General features: G+C 41.9%; 1 protein-coding gene across 1 annotated transcript in view; it reads right to left on the bottom strand.

Annotated features, from left to right (window-relative positions):
* HNF4G (hepatocyte nuclear factor 4 gamma) overlaps positions 1–17,495 on the bottom strand; it is a 58,316-nt gene extending 40,821 nt beyond the window's left edge. Inside the window, exon 1 of the mRNA XM_015855806.2 lies at positions 17,244–17,495. The gene's annotated coding sequence lies outside the window, so the exon portion shown is untranslated. The remainder of the gene's footprint in view (positions 1–17,243) is intronic.
* Positions 17,496–23,890: the final 6,395 nt, after the last annotated feature.

Genomic DNA, 23,890 nt, shown 5'->3' with positions numbered 1-23,890 from the left:
CAGTTATTAACTAAGGCTCTTTTTAAAAAATTGGTTTCCATCTATCTGAACTGCATCAACTGTGTATCAGTCACATTCTGCTACACTAAGACAACATAGCCAGTAGCAATTGAGAAACACATTATACATAGCACTTAGTTCACCATGAAATTCTAGATGAGTTAATGATAGATAATGGCCTACAATTCATGTGTGACTTATTTCAGCAAATCTCACTGATACAGCAATTCAAGCGAACTGCATCAAGGCTGTACTAAGTATAATCAAATGGGCTTGCAGGAAAAAAATCAGCAAAAATTACAAAACACTTAATAGAAAAGAAAGTGACATACTTAGAAGTCCCGTGGAATCAGTACTGTCTGACCGTTTTAATACATCTGTTCTATTACCATTTCCAGTATGGTTTGTGGAGAACAGAACTCAAGCGTCCTGCTCCTTACCCAAAGCTTCTGAAGGAGTTACAAAAACCTTTCATGGCTGCCATCCTGTCTGACACCAAAATGACATGTAAAGGATACCTTTGCAAATCCTCTTACACCTTTCTAACTGGCTTACAAGATCCACATCCAATACACAAGATTTGGATGCACTATGGGTCTACCCAATAGATTTGCAACTGCAAAAAACTTTACTAGCTTATGAATCAAGGCCTTTCAAGATATGCTGGTGAATGTACTGAGTAGCAGAAGTACAAGCAATACCAATTTATCTGGATGGGTCTAGGTATGACTTTGTAGCCCTACCCTTTGTTTTCTATCTATTAAACAATCATTAATCCAGGAAAAATCCTTCAATTTTAATCCATGCTAGTTTTGTTTCTTTTAGAGCACTTTGGAGAAAATCTGCCTAAAGCTTTTTAGAAAACTAACTATACTGTAACAATGTCTAAAATCCTAACCAGAAAGCACTTAAAAACTTTTAAGCCTTAGTCTTTTAAGGCCTGGAAAAGCAGAAGATCCTTGCTTCCTGCTCACCAGGACAGAGCAGGAGCTATGGCAGTTACTTGCTCTCAGGATGGAATGGTCCTGAGAGCAGGAGGCAAAAATCACAAAGCACCACGTGGCCAGATGTGACATTCTGGTATTTTGATGCAAGGGCATAACAAACATAGGCTAGTATCAGTAAAGATGAATCATTCTGCAAGAATATGGTTGAAATAATAACTTAAAATATCTTTCTACTTTGTGAAGATTGTGCTAGAATAACCACTATTTTTACCATGATAATACGTGATAACCTCCAATGGAAAAATCTAAAACAGAAAAAAACAGAAGACAACTTTAAGATAGAGCAAGAACAGTGGATTTCCAGCTCCTACTGCTGGCATGGACTATGGACAATGGAGCTACTCTCATCACTGCTGGGAGCACAGAAGTCAGTGTGGTCAGCTTGGGCTCTAGATAGTAGCTCTCTCTGCAACCACTAACAACCAGATCAGCAATAAGGAATTTCTTTAAAAATGAGAAATCCACTCTGAACAAAAAGTCATTGACATTCACAGATAATAGATGCTGGAGCATGGTCAATAAAAGACTAGAAACATTAAGCCTTAAGCCTTAAGAACTGGTAATGTTCATTTATCCATTTTTATAGGATGTCTTGTTTCATTTTGATTGTGTCAGAAATGCTAAAACAAAGTGTAGTTAAAATGCACACACACAAGACCAAATGTATTCTAGAGAAACAAACAAAAATCTTTGGCTATGAAAAATACAAATAAAAATTCTCAAAGTACATGATCAGGCCCAAAAGGCATTGGAGTAAGGTTTGCCATAAGAAAACTAGCAAAACTAGCCTGTTTCCATTATCTCTGTAACTGTGTAAATATAAACATTTCCTCTACAATCATATTGTTGATACAATGCCTGAGTATATACCTTTTAATTAATAAACAGCAGACATAATAACTATCTAAAGCTGATCTACTGATTTTATTTGATGTTACCTGTTCATTCTTTTCATCTAAAAATAAATAAAAATAACATAAATATTATTGCTCTTCTGCTACGTTTAGTGGTTTCAGTAGAAACCTACAAGTTCAGAGCTTCTCAGATTCATTTCTTAGAAGTTACATAGAGCTTGACATAAATTAGCGTATTCAAACAAATAAGAACTCTAAAGAAATGTTTGCTATGATAGCAATGGCCATTTCTCAACAAGAAGAATGTACTTTATCCATACAAAGAAACTGAAGCAAATTTGGAACTACTTTGCAAGCACCAGCTTCCCTATGCAAAATGCACATCAAAACTAAAATACCATTTCTTCCAAGGCTTACTTTCACCCGCTTCACCCAAAGAATCATCTATAAGAATATGTGTAAGAGTGCCCTCTGGTGATTGTGTGTCTAAGGAATATTCTTTCATTGTAAGGGCAAAGAGAACAAATCTGTGGCAGGGCTGAAAAGTAATTCTGAGTTTTGCAAACTGAATTGTGTTACCAGTTCTCAAAAACAGCAGTGAAGAAACTTGGTATTTGCAGCTGGTTTATGCCCATGTTTTTAAATTCAAATTCACATGAAGAAAGAGACAGTAGCCTTGACTAGGTTAAGATTTATGGGTGCTATAGACAGCACATCTACTTTTATGGCTAAGAATGTAATAGATCCTAAGCAAACACTGATAAGTCCTCTATTCTCCTAAGAAGTATCCGCCCATCAAGTATCCTGACACTGGAAAGCCCCACAGTTTTGATAAGAATAAAGACAAGCTAACTGTAGAAAAGAACTTCATTTCTTAAGTTAGCTGAAAAAATTCATCAAGTGCTTCATGGGCAAGAGCAGGGTCTTCTTCCATTGTTGGACAGTGATCACTGCATTTTCAGTCCCACTTCAATGGATACACAAGCAAAACATATATAAACACATAAATAGGTGTTTTGTTTTATATGTATGTATTTACTGAGAGGGTGACAGAGCACTGGAACAGGCTGCCCAGAAAGGTCGCGGAGTGTCCATCTCTGGAGGTATTCGAGACCAACCTGGATGCTCTCCTGTGTAATCTACTGTAGAGAACCTGCTTTAGCAGGGAAGTTGGGCTAGATGATCCGCAGAAGTCACTCTCAACCCTTGTGATTCTATGATTCTGTGACGCACGCATATGAATATATACACATATAAAATTAAAATACTGAAGTGACTTGTTATTGAGCAAAGGAGTACAATTCTACTTTTGCAAGATTTAGTTGTCAAACCCAACAAAAGGTTCTGCAGTAATCACCAAAAAAAAAAAAAAAAAAAAAAAAAAGCTGATAAAAAAGTGCACTGGTTGAGGCCTGAAAATACCATTCTAGTCTAGTTTATTACCTCCTATCTGGGGTGAAACTAAGGGCAGATTTACTGGGAGTGTTATACTGCCTCATTAGTACCTCCCAGTAATCACATATACTCCTTCTCTCAAGGTACCATGGCAGTTACTTCTAGCCTCTGTAACATAACCTAAACCGCAGCAGTGTTCCTGTGAAGGCAGTAAAAATTAGGGAAGTTATCACAACTGTTTGTTTCTCTAATGTTTGTAAGAGATAGAAGAGATTCTCAAAAGAAGGAGAAAGGGAACTTTATGAAATATTGTCCTAATAAACTTATCTCTTATGATGATTCCTTCTTTCACTCATATTAAATACCCGTCACCACTCTCTGAATATGGTGACTAATTAACTTCATGTTTTTTAAGAAAGAAACCAGGCAGTCCCATGGGGTTGTTTAACAAATAACCAGCTGACCTCTGAGGATTCTAAAGAATCACTTCCAGCCAAGTTTTTTTTGCCATGTACAAATACGAGTAGATTGCTGCAAAAAGGGGGAGAGAAGAGCTAGAAAAAATTAGATTAGAAAATGAAAAATCAGATTTTTCATTCTTTTTCATTATTCATATAGCTCATCAGTCAATAAATAGATCATCATTATTTTTAAGTGTTCACTCCATTTACTACAGTTACTATGATGGTTATACTGGACATTGTAGGCCCTGTTTATAGTATATGGTTCTTCAATGTTAAGCATTTGCTTCTTCTAACAGCACCTGAATACATCCAGCTATCCACTTACCCAAAACAAAGGCACTGGTACTTTTCAAAGAGGACAAGTTAATTCATTTCATAGAATCACAGAATCACAGTACACTCTGAGTAAGGAAGCACCTGCAAGAATCATCCAGTCCAACTCCCGGCTCCAAAGAGAACCACCCAAAAATCAGATCATATGACACAGAGTCATCCAGATGCTTCTTGAACTTCATCATCTTGGCGCTATGACCACTGCCCTGAGGAGTCTGTTCCATGCCCACCATCATCCTACTTGAATCTCCCCTAACCTAGCTCTGTGCCATTCCTCAGGTTCAGCCTGAAAAAAAATATATATATACTAAAAAATGGAGCAAGAACTCCCCTTCTCCACAGGTGGAAAATGAAGTCAATTTATTTTCGCAATTAAAGAAGGGAAGGGGCTGTGAAAGTCAGGTCTGCAACAGAAATATTAACTTTGCTGATAATACTTTTAAAAGCACTAACAGTCCTAGTGCAAAGGCTACCTTTTATTATGCCAGCAAACAGTACTCAGCCTCATGAGGCTAACAAGCATCAGTGTAATATATGGAAGACCTTGTGGTGGTTCAGACTATTCTGGTGTTTGTTCTGAACATCAGATATAAGGAAAGTTAGTGTCCCATTAAATTACTGACTTTTAAATTTTTGTATATTTTTCTCCAGTTCTGTAGATATTTCTAAATTAAGGCAGCTGTCAACAGAAGACTTTAGCCAGCAGCAAAATGGAAGAGTGAAGCTGCATTGTAAGATGTCACCATCTACTTATGCGAGGTAGAGGAGGAAGAGGTAGGTGAAGCTACACTGTGCTCAGTGCTGAAGGAACTGAGACCTGAAAGTGCTTCATTGTGAACGTGGTTATTTTGTGCCACATTAATCATTTTAATAAAGTGGGGGGAAAAAAAACAAACAAACAAACAAACAAACAAAAAAAAAAAACAACAAAAGAACGTGTTCCAGGGTAGCTGTAAACAATAAGCCATAGGAATCTAGTAGAAGTAACACAGAAGTTTAAAACCAATCAAAAAGAAAGTATGATAAAACAGACTTCTGTAGAAAATCTTAGCTAACTGACAAAAAATGTCTAGTTTGTTTCTGTTATCCTACGTTCTAAATTGATGTGATCTGACTGATCTGACTGTAATGGACATTTGTTCAGGTAGTAAAAGCAAAAACACAGACACAAAAAATATATATCAGAAATACTGTTCTGCTTGGGGTTCAGTCCAGGCTTGTCTCACTTGTTACAAGCTCTGCGCTCACTGGGGCACACTCCCTTCAATGCGCCAAAGCTGTGCCGACTGTTCTCTCCCTGAGCACTGCAAAGGAGTCAAAGGAAGCTCTACTGAAATTAAGCCCTTATTAATCAAAGGCAAAATAATTCTCTCTCTTCCATTCACATCAGAGAGTGGGGAGACAGTTGCTTGGGAAGCGGAGAGCCCTGGCAGCCCTCCCGGCTCTTCGAGCTCAAAACAGTACAACTCTGACAGTGCTGCGGCATGGTTGCTCCGACCTGACTTTATACTTCTGTTCACAAAGAGGTAGTTCACATGTCAGAGATCAGTCACAGCTTACCTCAGTGATTCTAAAGAAAAAAGGAAGGGAAATAAATATACTATTATTCTAGATTGAAAAAAAATAATAAAAAAATAAAAAAATTAAAGACAGAAAACACAGATTTTTTTTAAGTACTACTTATTTTCCTATGTGTTTCTATATCACAAACTGCTCTGGCAGTAATTCTGCATAGTGAATAAAGTAAAAAGAAATCCACTCTAATCAGATAACTTATAATACCTTATACTTATGGTTCTTGTGTTACCTTGGCAAAAATGAACCCTTGTTTGTCTTCTTCAGGCAGTGGGATCACACCATTACAGATCTTTCAACATAAAGTTACAAGAAAAAGAGAGAGAAATACTTTTTTCTCTTTTATCAAGTTTTTATAATGTCTAGGTTTTCCATCTCAACTGTTCTTGTTCAAACTAAATCTAGTTCAGGAGAAAATCCCCACCTCATTTCCCTGAGAACCTAGTTATTTTGTCTACCTCAACAACCAGGCTACTCTACCTTGTCATTTCAATTTTCACATATTTTCTCTTTGTGTATTAGTTCTTTGATTCAATGAAATCTCATCTCCTCAGCCCACTGCCATAAACTACTGTCCGGAACAAAGCTCTCTCTCAAATTCAATCTCAAACAAAATGAAAAAGAGAAAATCACAAATGAGAAAGTGGACCACAACCAATCCTACGGGTCCTGTTCTCTCAAGGTTTGCAAGCTATTTCACTTTATCAAGTAAACCTGAACTACGGGAAGGCGCTATCACCTCTCTCACTGTCGAGTGAGAATGTGTTAATAAAAACAAGACCTCCTTATGGGGACACTGGTGTGTCAATGTTAATCACCGATTTCACTGAAATACACTACTTGATCTCAAAAGTGATTTCCAGATGAAAGACAAACAGCTGAAATTGTGTTTGAATAAATAGAAAAGCAGGCTTGTCACACATCTGTGGAATTACTGTTGCTGAATGATGATTACAATTAATACTAATTATGTTTGTAATGGTAACACCTAAAAATCATTTGTGTTCATTTGAGTCTTTTCTGAGATATTTAACAGCCCCAGTAAGCAGGATGACAAGGGCAACCATTACAGGTATGTTGTCATATTCTGCACAAGGCACTGACCTGTGGAGGGTCTCCGTTTAAAGAACCTTCAGATAGGGAATAATTTATTTTTGCTTCAAAATTTAGGATATTTATTGCACTTTCTCATACTGCCTTTTAAAAGCTTTGTAATTTCTTTCTTCAGTTCTGTGCATGTGTTTTTTCTCTACTTTATATGCCTTCAACTGCTTTTGTAGAGAGCCCCACCTGCTAAAGCCTCCCCAAGAGAGCTGTAATAGCTGTAACTCATAGGACTAGATTGTGAAGCTTTTCCTTCAAAAGAAAATCTGGAAAACACCAAAAATAAAACACTTATGTATCAAACATTTATAAATGCTGGAATTTAGCCCCTACATGTGAACTTTCAAGTTAAAAGGATTGGGCAAGGAAATTTATTAAGGTTTTCTAAAAGTGAGAAAATTCTTTGTCACATAATGGTGCCTGTAATTTTTGCAATCAAGAATAAGTAGTTGTCTATATCCACGCTGTGCCATTGTTGAGATACAAGCCATGCAATTGCTTCAACAGAATTACATACAAAGTCTGCACTGAAATAAAAAATGTTTCGCACAATGATTGTGAATTTAATAAAAATGATGGGATTCATTTTTTTTTCCCCCTTCTTTCACAGTGATTTTAAACCAGTGTATCCCAATTAACTGAACTTCATGAGACAGAGAAAACAGCAACAGTGCACAAAATCGGTGCTAATGATTCCCCCATGCCACATGATAGCAGTGACGTGTTAATAACAGAATACTCTAGCTCAGTGCAGATGTTCCTTGAGTCTGGTGACTATTGAAACAGTTTCAGTTTGCTGAAAAGCAATGCTTTGACTTCTTTATTCAGCTGCAAATCGGATGTGTTATTAATAAAATTGTTCTGACTTCTTCAGCTGAGCTTTTAAAAAGCTAGACTATGGTTAAAAATTACTAGCATTTCCCCATGACTTTTCAGGGCATTACCTCATTCTTACCAGGTTTACTGTGGTGTGATTCCATAAGTGTGCAGATGTTATAGAATGGGACTTTAATGAACTTGGCAACCTGCAACATATTAAAAGTAACCTTCTAATATTCAGATATATATATATATACACTTATATACAAACTGAAATGCATACTTATTTCTCTAAAGCCTTCAATATTCCCACTGCTATATTGGAACATAAATCTCTTGTTACTACTTTATCTGTGAAACACTCATTTTTCATGCCTCGGCATTTTGTTTTCTACTAAGCAGAGAATCCAGCTTTTGTGTAGTCCTGAAAGGCTTAATTTTGAGACCCCTGTTCTGTTCTCACCTTACTACTTACTAAGCATCAGACCTGAGGTCGTCTGTCACCTCTAATCTTAACCACTACAGCAACTTTAGTGATGCTTATCTGTAGACACTTTAACACTTGTTAGTGTATCTCCTTCTCCACAAGTCCTGTTCAAGTTAAGTTCTAGGCTTGCTCTTGCCTTCCTAGGCCAAAGCTTGAGACGTACCCAAACAAATCATCTCTTTCATTATCTTTTCCTTCTGTCTGCTCCTTCTGAAATGCTTGTATATTTCATAATCTCTGCACTGACCTGGTTCTTCTCCTCTTACATCTCATCTGCAGACTGCCTGCTGATTCCTGCAACTTTCTCTGTACATAAAAATTTCTTTGGCATACAGCCGGAACATGCTTTGCTTTCCCTAAAACTGTGAGGTAACAGCTTACTCAGAAACCCAGAGCTTGCAATGAAGGATTTTACAGTCTTTGTCCCTTTTTAAAGATGTCTTGGACTGCCTTGTTCAGTAGCTGTAAGGATTGATGTCTGAACCGTGGTCTTCCTGACACAGACACCCCAGGTGCCGGAGGCCAGTCACCTCATTTCATCTCTTCCAAACAATGAAGTGGGAGAGCAGAGTATTTGGAAATATGCCCCACATCCATCTTCACCAAATTCCTCATCTTGATACTCATCTGTTTTCAATTCAGTTACATCTCCTTCTGCCCTAAAGCCAAGCTCTCCAGCCCGACAGATGTACAGATCGTAATCCATCCTCCAACGCACAGAATGATGCATCTGCTCCTCCCCCAAGAGCAAGCTACAAAAAAAAAAAGAATAAAATTCCTCTAACATTCACCCTGTCCCTCACCCAAGTATTTGCTTGGAAAAAATCTACAACAATGGAAGAAGAACACAGTATGCCACATATTTTCATGCTGTTACTGTTAACCACGTTTAATATGCAGCCAGCTGTTCAACTCCTGTATGCAGCAAAAGCCAGGGAGTTACTCAGACAAACAAAAGCAAACAAACAAACAAGTAAAAGCAAACAAACTCCAAATACACATACAGAAGTAACACATACGTAGTCAGCCATTACCACTAATGCCTATAAAAAACTCATGCTTATCTTGATTCGGCTAAGGCAAGGCAATTCTGCAGAAACTGGAGAGCTACATTTAAAATAAGAAGAAAAATATAAAATGCTACTAGTCGAGTTCACGGAGATTAAATGATTTACAGTTTTGCTTTAATAGAAAATGTGCATATTTCTCCTTCTTTACAGGCACACAGAAAACTCAAAATGAATTGCTGGAACGCAGGTATAAACATCGACAGAGTATGTATGAAGTATAAACCTCTCAGCCTGGGACACAAAGTACATGAATAAGGCAGCATGAAACCCAGAGAAATTACTTAGGAAACAGATAAAAATGTAGGACACTTCTATGAATGAAGACTAACTTGGTTTTGTAATATTGCTAACTAAACTTTCATTTTCTAGCACAGAAACATATGTGACATTATCCTGAGGTTTTTCTAAGCCAAGTTCCTAGAAATGAAAGAATTTGAAATCTGTTTTGCCAGGAGGTAACCTAGTCAATCACTTATTTTAAATCACATACTTTTATTTGAAATACTATGTTAAGGATCTATCTCATAAATAAATAAGTACATAGGTGGATAAATAAATAAATAAATGCATCTGCCTTTATTCTGGTGGAGCCTATACTTTAAAAGAACAGCAAAGAGCTTGCTTAATAGAGGCAAGTAAAATTCCTAAACACTGACTGAATGTAGAAAATAAATATAGTAAAAAATAATTATAAGCCTTAAGAATTGCTTAATAGAGAAGCTGTTAAAAGCTTTTGTTGTTTTGGTCATACACTAATAACTTTATTAAATGTTTTGCTTCAAAATACTAGCAAGTTCCAGATTTGTATGACTCACAACCAACCGCAGAAAATACGCATTCATCCCAATTCAGTATCTAAAGCTTGAGATACACTGTAAGTAGTTACCAACGGGAAGATATATTTTTGTACGTACATCTCTGTATCTTTTTTGTGTCTGTTACAGTTCCACTGTAGCTACAGTGATTTTAGAGTCAAGGTCATCTGAAACAGCAAGTACTAGATCTGACCAAAAATGAAAAGGAGACACAGAAAGAAAACAAAGAAGAGGATGCCTGTGTTCTTTATCACTCCAAATCAAAACTCTATATGGAAAATGTCTTACTCAAAAGAAAAGGATTCCTTCAAGCAGCAACCACTAGCAAGATGCAGATTTTTCTCGCTATCTGAAAAAATATATCATCTCACCTTGGGTTACAAAATATGTTGGATTCTTTATCTAAGAGCACTGAAGCATCTATAAGTGTCCAGAATCACAAGCTGTAGTTGTGGGCATATATATCCTTGATGGAGAAATACACCACATCAGCCATTTTCAAGATTTCAAAATTATCCATCACCCAAGCCAGGACTCCCCACAGTTTCTACTGTCAGTTGACCTGCTCTGAGATGGGACAGAGCTCTTAAACTGAGAAATAGAAGTCTATCACTTCTACAAAGAAGCTGTATTCAGTGATCTCCTGGAGCACACTGGCTTTTCAGGTTTGAATAATGTGTTTAGTTCTCAACAGCAGCACCTCTACAACTAACTGTTATTTTGCACAATTAGTGAAATACATATTTATCAGAAATGCTTTTCCTTCATGACCTGACCCATACAGCAGAGGTTTAACAAGCACCTTTTTGGCTTGAGTTGCTTTGCCTTCCTTCCTGTTGTGGAAAGCAAGAAGCTGGCCTTACAAATTCGAAGCTGTGAAATGAATCATAAAGGGTTTAAAAATTTGCTGCAGTCTCATATATATTTCCTCCTGGACAGTCAAATCTGTGTTCGTTTTCTATCTGCCTAGGATTTGCTTTCTATACATGTATCTTAATTTCAAAATGTCCATTCACGTTCTATGGTACCAGAAACTTAAGAACACTCACCAAGAGTGGTTTTCATATTCTACCTATTTTTAGCTTTAGATACATACTGGGAAATAAATTACTTGACCTAGTATATCAAACGAAGATAAAAATTCAACTATTATGTTGGGCGATAAAAAAATTCATGATGAAACTTTTGTTAAAATTTGAATTCCATTCTCAGTCAAAGTCTGCAATCCGTTTAGCAATTTCTTGCCCTTGAAATGTAAGCCTATTTATTTGATGTTTCACATATTTTCTCTACTATTAAAAAGGTCTTTACAGACTTGCTCTTGGAAAGATTGCTATAACTAAGTTGTTTGTTCTCCTATTTACCACTAATCAACAAAATGTGAGTTGCCCTCTGTCAATTTTTGAGCAGGCAAATACATCCATGGCTACATATCCACTACCACAGCTCACTTTTCTTCACAAGAAATGAAATGAATCATTTTTCAGACAGAACAACATACAAAGGTTGCAATATTCTACAACTTCGGCATATACCCAAACCTCAGCCACTAACGTGCAGCATCAAACTGCAAGCAGCCCTGTATCTGGCAATTTAAGCTAATATCTCCCCTCAGTTATGGACAAAGATTTGTATTCCATTGCCACTGATGGGGACAATTACATTTAAAAGAGACAGGAGACGAGGTGCACAAGCAAATGGCGCTAATACCTTAAACTGCATTAGTTGTTTTGGTAGAGCCTGAAAACGTAAATGAAATGCATCAGGAAACTTGTATTTTTTTTTCTTGTCCAATCTTTTTTACCAGCAAACAAAGGCACGTGAATGAAATGCGTGCAAATTGTCTGTGGAGATGGACTCAGATCAATGTAAAAGCTCAAACTAAACATGTGCTCATGAAATCGAGCATCTCTATTTTTTCGTGTAGCACTTGTTAAAATGACTTTTTTTATATGTTTAAGATTAAAAAAATATGTTTAAGATTAACATAGAAAGTCACTTAAGCTCAGAGACAAATAATTAGGAAAAGAAGAAAGTTAAAAACAGTAATATAAGACAAGATGATGTTAAACATTAACTGAAACAATAGGCTTAGAAAACATTAAAGACATTAAAATGTAGATCCTTTTTTAATATTTTAGATCTGAACACTGGAGCAAGGAATGCCATTTTTCTTCCAAAAGGTAAGAAGATTATTAAGTCAGGATAATACATACCTACTGCGTAGATAGCACCTACCACCAAAGTCAGACCTTGCAATAAAATCTACGTCTTGTTTCGAGAGTAAAAAGCCAATCTCACATTTCCATTTCTGTGATGACAAAAGAAGTGCAAATTGAATGATAACTGCCCAGAAATTGTGTGAAATTACGTATGTATAGACGATGCCGTACAAGATCTCTATTCAGACTGCCAGCGTCACAGTATGACTACCAAACGGCCCAGCTGAAGACTGTTTTCAACTTCTTCTACAGATGGAGCAGAGAAGTAATTAACAGGTATTTAGCAATATGGTAAATTAAATTTTATCAGTTATCATAATTACTCTGAAATACATCATAGAGCCAACACCTGACTACAGCTAACAAGTGCAGAGAGAGGAGAGTAAATGTTTATCAATGTGCAATCACAGCATGGACAACATCTCAGTTTTCTGAGTCATCTCTAAAGCTCTGCAGAAGGAATTTTGTCTGCCAGTGTAATGTCAGTCTGACATTTCCTTGCAGAAGAAATAAATACTATTATCCTGAAGAGCATATAAAAAGACGCTGTCTGAAAGACACTTTCGGGTGCAATTCTGAAACCGGTGATATGAATAAGTCATTACAGTCATCAATTTCAAAGCAACAAGAAGAAGAAAAATCTAGCTGCAAGAGGCACAATATGTGCCTGAGATACATGAGGAAACATGTTGGCTGCCATGAAGAGTTTTCAAGTATATTAAAGAGCTCCGAGAGCGTAAACTGATCTCACTCCTTGTCTGATGCAGATACTTTAAACATCAACAGCTAATGAACAAATGTCGTGTTTAACAAAGAAAGAGGGAAATTCTAAGGTCTGTCTAACTTTCTGCCTATTTTGGATTACAAGCAGCTGGTTACCTCTGAGTGTATCACCAAGCTGGTGTAGCAGAGAAACCTCATATAAAAACGACGCAAAGAAAGCTTTCTTACTGCAGCATTGCCAGAGATGCACTAAAAATCCAACCTGAATTGTCTTTTCCATTCCACAGACAAAAAACTTAGTCTTGGGTACAGTTCTGAAAATATATTAGTATATCTCAAAACCCCCCTCCCACCTGCTCCTAATTACTATGTTTGGGCAGGCATTGTCTTGGGGCACACTTCACCATGCTAGAAATAGAGAGAGAAAACAGCAGTATTTGTACAAGTCTATTGTGGTTGGATTCACAGATAAGCAGGAGGCAAAGAAAATTCACACAGCATCTTGTATACTGCTACTGTAATGTATGTCCTTGTTGCTTGGATACCTCCAGTGAATTACCAAGCAGGGGTGCGAGTCTCTTTCCTAGTTGGTATTAAATAAAAAAATCCCAACCTACCACTCTGTAAGAGGTAGAAGATGCACACGGAGGCTTCCTGAGCCAGCCAAGTGCCATAAAAAGACAGATTGAGCCACAAGAATTTTAAATCTTGTGGGTTGCTGCGCCATGTTATGAACTAGATCTCATACAATTCATCACCCAAGTTACAAAAAAATAGTTCAAGAACTCAAAATAATGAATTCTGTCATTTCCAATAGAAGTGTGAAGGGAGAATTATGAATGAACCTTTTAAAACACGTATGTGGAGGGAGATTGCCCTTCTACAAAATGAAAGCAGCAGGCTTCTATTTAAATGGTCCAATCCCAAAACCGAGACCTTTCATTTTCAATTAACTTAAATTGACAATTGAGAAAGGTTTGAAAATGTTGTTGGAGCCTTTCACTTTGATAGATGTCAGCTCTGACATTGCACACAGCATTCTGACCTGATTTTTAGGGTATGCTGTTTTAAAATTGAAAATTTGAAATGAAAAGACTTTGATTCAATCAAAGCTGTAGCAAGACACTCAAACATCTTAATTTGTTAGTAATGCATTTCTCATATTTTCTCATCATATGTTATAGAATGCATCATTCATTAAGGCACATTAAAACCTAAGAACCACACCTTTCTCTAATGTATTAGAGCAATGTTTTCCTTACAAGAGGCAACAATGACAACAATAAAATCCTTGATATATATATTCTAAAACAGTCTACTTTACCAAGCTACAATACTGAAATAATTCAATTATCCGATATTGTGTACCTCGTGTCAACATGATGCAACTTAAGCAAATCAAACTGATTTTCAAGCTTAATATCAAATTGTGAATTGCTTTTTCACTTTTGAACACACAAAGGGAACAAAAGAAAGACTTCCGAACAGCTGAAACACTTCATTTAGATAAAAATGGAATTAATCAAGCCAAAAATGGAACTTTAAAATCTTTGAGAAAAGAAGTAAAGATTTCCCTGCATGAGAAGTGCCCACATATCAATTAATAAATGGAGCACATTTGTTCTTCAGCATATATGAAAGCATAATCGGCTCAGCTCATTCAGTCATAAGTCACTTGTGAATTATAACTGTTGTTTTGTTACCATAAATCTAATTCCCAAATAAAGAAACATAAAATCTGTATAATTTTCGAAAAACTTCCATCAAATTTGTGGTTACGGGAATCTTACCAGTATAGAGCATGCAAGCAGTAGCTGGACTGCCTCTTTAATGACCTTGAATTTTTTCAGGACATCTCTTCATATGAAGAATATTGCTTAAAGCATACTGCAAATACTGTTTAAAGTAATGTTTTGATTCTTGTAGCTGACAAAAAGACAGTGAAAACCAATGTTTGTGAGGCAGATTTGGAAGTAACCAGTGCTATCTGCTGGACACTATTTTTGCAACCCAATCCTACAGAGAATGAAGACACAACAGAAACAACTTCTAGCAGCAATGAGTCTGCATACACCTGCTATGAATTCTGCAGCGAAGTCCAGAACAGAAACCATGTCAAACACAACTAAATTCTGTTCTTGCATCTTTTTAGTTTTTCCGGTAAAAACACATCAAATCCTATTTGATTCCAAAATTACATTTTGGCCTACTCTGAGGGAGTGAAAGCAGCAAAGAAGTGTTTATCCCACAAGACCTAGGGATAAACACTTTGGGAGCTGGTCTGCCGCTGCTTTAGCGATGCGTGCAAAAGAGCAGTAAGCATCCCTTTACTATCCAAGGAATTAGACATTGCCAGGCCTCAGGAATTCCATTTTCTCCACAGTATCTCCTGTGTACTTCACTGATGGGAGGCAGGATAGACAGCAGTGCTACCTTGATGTCAACCAAATCTTCGGACTTTATACTGCATACTGGTACTTGTAATAGCCATCTTGGAAAGGCTCTCTCTGTAGTTCTACTTTTACATTAATGCCACTAAATACAGCCATTTGGAAAAGAGTTATTCCTCTAATTATATAAGTTGCAGAGAAAACTATACTTTGTGGTAAGCAATTGGTATTAGGAAATCAGTTCTAGGCTCCAAATGCTTGAGCTAGATGGTAACATGTACAAGGTAATGTCATCCTTAACTTGTCCAACACCTGACTGTATTTTTTATGAAGTGACCCTCAGTCTGCCTGGTGTGCTTCAGTAAGAGAAATAGGGACAGGGATGGGGAACTGAGCACTGGATGATGGAAAAATATTTCAAAAATCCTGTTTTCTTCTCAATGTTTTCCAAACTGAAAGATAATGAGGAGTGTGAATTGAGTTTCAACAGAACACTGTAAGTATTTTTTCCCCTTACTTAGCATATGACTAGAAAAAGGAAAGAAGAATTACATGGTTGATATGGAGTTTGCAATATGTGAAAACCATCTGTGTGTATATATATATATATATACCTCTATGTAAACTGTGAGAAATGCTGTTCTTAAGGAACAAGGAGAGTTCCATAGCCCTTTGTAGTTCCATCCAGCACACAGAAGACTGGGACTTGGAGAGCTGGGAAGCATGGTCAGTCCTACACACAGAGCCGATTTTAACAAATACAGCAGCAGTAACAAAGATGTTACTTTCAGTTATTCCAGTGTCTTTATAATATGGATGACAAGTCACAATAAACCAAAGTACATGCCTCATTGTATAAGGAGTGGCTTACAACAAGGAAGGTCGGACACAACACACTTATACTTCACTAGGGAATATTGCTTTAAAGTACCATTACCACTGCAAACTACTGTATTCTTCTGAAAATGTTTGACTATGTCTCCCAGTTCAGCACACAGGAAGTTGGATTCAGGCTGAAGTGCAGCATCTAAAAGTTGGCTTTCAACAAAGCTACAAGGCAGCCTGTTTTAATGCACCTGCTGTGCTGGAGCTGCTGGATCTGCCTGCAGAACTCTTCCTCCTCCCTCAGCTTGCTTGGCCCTTTTCATGTTTATATACATAATCGTTTCATGTTTACATGTATAATCATTGTTTCTTTTCCCGACAGGAAGTATTTTGGGATTCCTCACCGAGGCACACCACTGGGCCAAGAACTATGAATAGCAGCAGCTTCAAAGTAACAAATCCACCTGCTGCACAGGTCACTGTGAGGGCGTGGCCGACAAATTAATAAAGAAATGAAGAAGAAGAAGAAGAAGAAGAAGAAGAAGAAGAAGAAGAAGAAGAAGAAGAAGAAGAAGAAGAAGAAGAAGAAGAAGNAGAAGAAGAAGAAGAAGAAGAAGAAGAAGAAGAAGAAGAAGAAGAAGAAGAAGAAGAAGAAGAAGAAGAAGAAGAAGAAGAAGAAGAAGAAGGTAATCAGAAAGTGCTTCTAAACCCGATGCAAAGCTGTAACCGAATCTGCTTAAGCTCTGCAGACGGCTGCACAGCGCCGGGGCCGAACCGGAGCCGCCCGCAACAGCGCGCATTGGGGCCGTGCCCCGCCGGCTCCCGCGTCACCGACCCGTGGCCGCAGCAGCAGCAGCAGCAGCAGCAGCGCAGGAGCAGCACACCCCGCCCCGGGGGCCCGAGGCTGCGCCCAGCGAGCGGCGTGCTTCTGCGGAGCGCCCCGCGTGCCGGCAACAGACACGTGACTAGACGTATTTCTTTAAGGAAAAAAAAAAGAAGTGTATGTATGTAAGCGAACACCCCCCCCCCCCCCCCCCCCCCCCCCCCCCCCCCCTTCTTCCCCGGTCCGGCTCTGCTGTTCTCTCTTCCTTCAGCGGGGCAGCGCTCCCGGCCTGCACGCCCTCCTCCCGCGGCCGTGCTGCCGCCAGCCCCGGACTTACCGGCGGGGCCGCGCCGTCCCTCGGCCCCCGCGGCGCGCTCGCGGCTCAGGGCATCGGCATCCCCTGGGCCGGCCGCCTCCCTGCACCCCCCGCTGGGTCCCGGCGCTGGGCTGCGTGCCTCGCTCGGGGCGGCTGGCACCGTCTTAACCGTACGCTATAGCGTGGAAGAGGCGGAGGAGTGTACGTGTGTTTGTGTGTGTGTGCAGAGGGAGAATTAACTTTGCTCAATGGCGACAGGGCAGCAGCCTCAGCCCAAGCATCAGATCGATTTACTAAACAAACGTGGGTGGGGATGTTAAACAGTAACCAGCAGCTTCAATGAAAACTGAAAGCTGCTCAACCCACGGCTGGCCCAGCGTTGCACCCCGCTCCCCACCGGCGGCCATGCGAGGCGCTCCCGGTCCGGCCCGGCCCGACCCGGCCCGGCTCGGAGCACTACCGGAGGAGCTCCGCCGCCCGGCCTGGCACCCGTGGGGCATCGGCCCAGCGGTGCGGCCTGCGGGCAGAGCGGGGGAGGTGCGTGCCCCGCGCCGGCTGCGGGCAGCACCCGCTCGGGCTGCCCACCGCCCTGCGCTGTAGGATCGAAGCCACCCCGCTTTGCCCCGCTGTGCCCCCGCTTGCACTGCGAACTCCCTGTTCCCTGCCCCAGAGACGCTGGGTGGACCTCTCAGCGCCTCGCAGGTCGTGACACAAGGAAGCGTTTATAAAATAATAACTGTCATTGTCCTCCGCCGCGGCACACTCAGACTAGAAACAATAATTAACGCTCGGACAGTGAGATCACCGTTAACACCCGCAGAGGCATCGGGAAGGGAGAGGGCACCTGGGGCCGTGTGTCACCGCCACGCGGGGTGTCCCTGCGGTGTGAAATGGAACGGGAGGTGCCACGCAGGAGCAAAGAAAGTGACCGCGGAGCTCCTGGCCCTGTGCGCGTCCCGCAACGCGCACAGTGCCGGGATGTAAGCGGCACTTGGAGCAGCGAGGGTCACACGCTGAGACTGGGGAGAAAAAGAGATGAAAAACGTTCTTTTCCTCTGGCCTCTGTGATTGATGGGTTTCTCAGCGAGAATCTCAGCGCTGCGTCCTCATCGCGGTCCCTCACCGTGAGGCTGGATCTCGTTACGGAGGCCGATGCCTCGTTCCCTGAGCTCACCCGTGGAAGCAGCGGGTCGGCTTTCCAGGGGCTTTCGATTGACACTTGGAGGGGACAAACAGAATTTCTCTTGGCAGTTCTCTCCGTTACGAAACATTTAAATAACCACTGGAAATAATTGCCCCGTTAGCCGCAGGGAAGGCGTACATTCACCCCGAGCCCTCCGGTGTTATCACAGAGGTGGGTTTTAAGAGGCAAATAAAATTCGCCGGGGAAGCTGTTCCCGAGAAGCGCTGCCCATGGCAGGTGAAATACCGCGGGCAGGGGCAGCTGTGGCACTGACAAACACTCGCTGCTGCGGCTCGGACCGCTACGCGGGAGCGAATGGCTTAAAAGCGGCCACCACCTGCGTGGGGTGGGCTTTCACCTCGCTCCTGGGAATCTCGTCCCGATGCCGTGTGCATGAACACTTTGCTTAAATGAATTAAAAGCGTTGTCGTCATTTCCTTGCTGTCCTAATTAGAATAAAAATTAACACACTAAAGCAATGTGAGACCCTACGTCCACCCCCGTTTCTGGATCGTGAAGAGATATTTGATGGGTTGGGGACTTAGAGGGCTCTGTGCTCCGGTTCCAGTCTCTCCCGCGTGTCCCAGCGTTATCTATCTGCGGGAAAGGTGCTTCCTCGTACTACAGCAAACAGCCCGCAGGGTGGGAAATAGGTTTTCTTTCCTGTGCAGGAAATATTTGCGCCTATTTCTCATCACATAAGGCCGCGTTTGATGTAACCTAAATGTAACTAGGGGCTTCAATTTCGACACGAGCGTTTCCTTAAACGTCGTTTATGAAGTGGTTGCCTCTTTTAGTTACCAACGGCGTTTTTGAGTTGAGTGTGTGTGTGTGTAGGGGGAGGGGGGGGAAGGGGGCAGCACCGAGTCCCTCGACAGTTTCGTCGCGGCCAGTGCTACCTCTGAGGCAGCGCTTCCACGTGTCACCTCTGCGCTAAAACCGCACGGCCGCCCGAAGAAGCCAGGAGCCGCCCGGTGCCCCGGGAGCATTCTCCGGCTCCCTCCCACCTCCCCACATAGGTCCGGGGGCTACGGCCACCTCCAGTCCCACCCCCGGGCGAGGAGCAGGCAGCAGGAGGGCGCAGGGCAGCCGCGGGGACCGTGTGTCCGGCTGCCCCTTTGCCCACCGCTCCTCTTCATCCTCAGAGCCAAGGAGGGGAGATGGAACCGATCTCAGTGAGGGCAGCGGATCCACGCAGCTTTTCGCAGCGGAGATAACGAATATTTCCAGGCGCTGACCTCCAGGGGGAAGCCCCAGACGGCACAACTCCTGTGCCAATTTGGAGAAGCCCTTCTGAGCGCTTGGCCGTGGCCGCAGACCCCCGCTCACTGCCGCAGGGCACTCCCTGGGTACCTGTGCTAGGCTCTGCCCTTCCCCACCCGCTCCGGGCTGTGACCTACCGGGCGGACGCCCGCAGTGTATCTGGGGACAGGACGAGGGAAGCTACAGGCCGGGGGAAGGGGGGGTGCACCCCACCTGCAGCCCGCTCGCCCTCCCTTGCTCCATCCCGGTCTCATTAACCCGCGGGTGAGGCAACTGTTTGTGTGCCTTCGTTCCCTTCCCAGGGCTGCTTTTTCCCTGTTACTGATCCATCCCTCGTAAATCATTTATAGGAACCGGGCGCTTCTCTCCTCGCAGGAGCTTCCCTTGAAAAACTTTCCCATCTTCAGGCGAGCGCCTTTTCTTTGTGAACGCGAGTAACTGATAAAGGACCCCAAAGCGCCTTCAAACACCACCTAAACGGCTGCCGGGAACTGCAGTCACCGCGGGTCACGGGGCGCTCCTGGCTCGAAAAACGCAATACAGGAAACGATCAAGACCAAACCGGTTTAAAGAAGCAGCTAGTTTTATGTGGTTACCTGAGACCATAAATGGGAAACCTGCTCCAATTTTACAGGTTCTGCTTTGGAGCGCTCGGGCTGAGTTCTGCAGAACCCCCGCCCCCCCATCAGAAAGCACCTGGCATTTCGCACTAATTCGTGGCTTTGAGGTTTTTTGCCTTGAAAAACAGAGAGAGGGTGAAAGTGCTTTGTTCGAAAGGAATCGCAAAGCTGTAACCTCTTAAAACTCTGAATCGTGAGATGACGCCGGCACCACACGGCTAGGAACCGATTTCCAGGGCTGCATTAAAGCCTCTGTTTTCTTTAAAGGTTCTCTGGCTAAACTATTAATTGCCGGGGTTTCATGAAAGATTTGCAGACTTTACAATCATTTATGATCCGTGCCATAAAACCTGAAAGATACGAGAAGGCTGGTTCAAGGTGTAATGCAGAGATGTATGAGGTGCCCTTGGCAACTATCTGTGGGTGCTGTTTGTATTCCCCGAACACGCCCTTCGCTGCAATGAACATTGCTGCGAACCGCGGGTTGGGCTGCTCATTGCCTGAGCTCCGAAGGCTTACACAAAAGAGCTATAGATTTCAGGCAGGGGAATCCAACGACTGGAAACTCATTCTGCTCCCCCGAAGAGTTCAAATGCAAGTGAGATAATTACCCTTGAAGAAAAGTAAACTCGGAGGGAAAATATACGCCTTTCCCTCGTCAATTAGAAGCTCTCCAGAGAGTAGATTTGAGCATTCCGACCCCGAAGCCCTCCTGGCCCCCTCAGGGTGGGGATCACCCTATTGTCTATCAGGCAGACGGCGGATGGGAACCCCCCCCTCCGAACCCGAAGAAATACCCCACCGAGCCCGGCGGCGGTGCTGCTATGTCTCAAGAGCCCACCAGCCGCACCCTGGGCGTCCTAAAGCTTATCCCCCCGCAGACCTTTGAAGATTATGCTAATGACCGCAGATTACAAGAGTTTATTGCAAAAGGGGAGAAACAAAACCGGCCTCGTGGCGGTTTCCCATGGTGATTTTTCCTCCTCTCTTTTGAGATGATTCGGGCTCGCTTACCCCTCGGCCGCTTCCCTCGACAGCCTCAGGGTGAGGCGGGGGCTCCCTTCTCACCTAAAGGGCCGGGGGGGCCGCAGCTCCGGGCAGCGCCGCTCGTAGCACCATGCGAGACCCAGCCGTGCCACCTAGCGGGCAGCGCGACGCGACGCGCCGGGCCGGGCAGGGCCGTGCTCACCGCAGCCACGGGGCAAAGGGAGGGCACGGCACCTGGTGGCAGCGGTGTCGAAGTGGGAGCATCGAGTCGCGGTGTTGCTGGCACAGGCCCCAGCGCCGCAGGGTGTAAGGAAGCGACCAGCAGCAGAAGGGCTTACGCTGCCTGAATGCTTCGTTCACCTCGGTCTCACCCCACTTTCAGCCTTTCAGTCCCCAGATGCTCATCCTGTAGTTGCGTTGCTAAATAGAGACTAAGAGCCAGAGCCTGTCGTCCTGTTCTCACCTGAGCTTTGCCAGTAATCCCATCAGCTCCTTCCCAGCTGAAAACAAGTGAAGGGGAGGGGTACAGCATCACCTCTGATGATGCCGTTAGCATAAAGGCAGAAGTGCAAACCGTGTTGATGGTGTTTGTGATTAAAAGCCCTGCTGGGTTAAAGCCACTGTAAGGGTTCCACACATACACTGTTGCTGTCGTCATATGGACAAGTATAATGAAAACTGTTCCTCAGATGAAGACAATAACTGTACTTAGAGATAGTATTTTGATCTTGTTGTTTATTTCAGGCCGTGCTTGTAGTGTCCTTTATGCAAATTGTGATTAGTTTCTTTTCCTCCCAAAATGCAGATAGATACATGCCCAAAGATAAAAATATTCCATGGTTATTGCAGGTCCTTAACCATACCACATGTAAAGTGCTGGCCACAACAGATCAGCCACCTAACAGTTTGTTGCTGGGTTTACACTTGGGAAGTGTGGTGTCCCATCACCATCTGCTGCCTTCATTGCCTTTTAAAATATAGAATCATGGGATCATAGAATCATAGATTCACATAATCAGTTGGAAGGGATCTTTAAAGGCCATCTAGTCCTCCTCCCCTGCAAAGAATAGGGAGAGCTAGAGCTAGATCAGGTTGCTCAAATCCCCATACAGCCTGACCTCGAATGATATATATATATATTCCTCATGTTTATTTATAAAAATGATTCCAAATGTTAATATGTATGACAGTTGCAGCATATATATATATTTGTCTGTCTACACGCCCTGTCCAATATGGGATGTTCTGAAATGCTCTTCAGTCAATTGCAGACTTCTGCTAGGCTTGAATATGCAATGGTCGCCTTGTATTGCATCCCAGGAGATAAACATTTTAGGCATTATCTTGGAAGCCTGAGGACAGGTGAGTGTGGGACGTTATTGTGAGAAGAGATTAAAGCGGTACCAATGTGAGAAAACGACAAAACTGAAAAAGGCCTGAACAGATCTCCAAAACAGGTTAGAATGGGGATTAAGAGGGTGATAGTGCTTATGATACAAAACTTGTTCACAAATAGTTCCACCTCATTGATTCTGTTAGGGATGGTTGGATTAAAAAGGTAGGCAGGGCAAAAGAAAATAATGTTTTATTGATAAGTGAGTGTAATTCGCGCTGTGTATGCTGATAAACAGTGTGTGTACATTGATATTGACAGTGTGGGCATGGCAGATGAAAATGAGCTTTTGCTGAGAATTGGGAATAATTCAATCTCTATTGCATCAACTGATGAAAATTACAGTGTTTCCAGTTGAACATCACAGGAATAAAAAATGGCACTCCAGAAGTCTAATAAGCCATTTAAACAAATTACTTCTCCCTGGGTTAATAATGCTAATTCAATTAATTGGCTTGTCTTGGCTATTTTTATGCTTATGTAGAGATAAAACAGTTCAACTTCCCTAAAATGTTTAATTTAATTTACCATCTGTTTTCACAGAACCCCGGAACATGTTGTGCTTGGACTGAGTTTGCAGATTGCATATAGGTTTTGAAGGCTGCTTTGGGTCTTGAATTGTTTAATAGAATGTTCTTAAATTTCTTCCAATCCCCATCTTTTCAGTGGAGGTATGGGCTCATGACAATACTCTTTATTTACTTAGGTACCCCTTATGTTTTCCTTCATCCACAGATACCTAGTGTTTCACAAGACCACTGTCTGAAAACCACTGGTTTTGGAAAATGCAAGCCACCTCCTTACAACTACCTTCTGTGGAACTGATTGCATTTAGATTGCTTCAGCATAGTCCACTTGGGGACATGCGATTTGGGTCAGTGGTACTAAATAGGCAGCAGCTGAGGTAGGAGGAGCTGAGACAGGGGCTGAAGAGCAGTGGCACTCCTCCTTTTGCTCTAAGCATGTTTTCCTAACTGGAAGTAAGTGGAGACCTGCTAAGATGAAAGCCACCAATACCTGAGATCTGTCAACAGTCACTCCTGGTCACTCAAAATGATCCAGTATAACTACAATAAATAAATAAAAAGAGAATAAGCATTCTCTGAAGTATCAGATCCCAGAGAGGTAGCCCATTTTATATGTAGCATCACCTTTCTTCTTCTAGTGCAATTACTGAAATTATTTAGAACACAGAGTTGTGATTATTGTGATTTTGTGATTC

The sequence above is a fragment of the Coturnix japonica genome, chromosome 2 (genome assembly GCF_001577835.2).
Source record: "Coturnix japonica isolate 7356 chromosome 2, Coturnix japonica 2.1, whole genome shotgun sequence".
Classification (NCBI taxonomy): domain Eukaryota; kingdom Metazoa; phylum Chordata; class Aves; order Galliformes; family Phasianidae; genus Coturnix; species Coturnix japonica.
The sequence above is the reverse complement of the archived record's forward strand: the minus strand, read 5'-3'. Positions and strand labels throughout refer to the sequence as shown.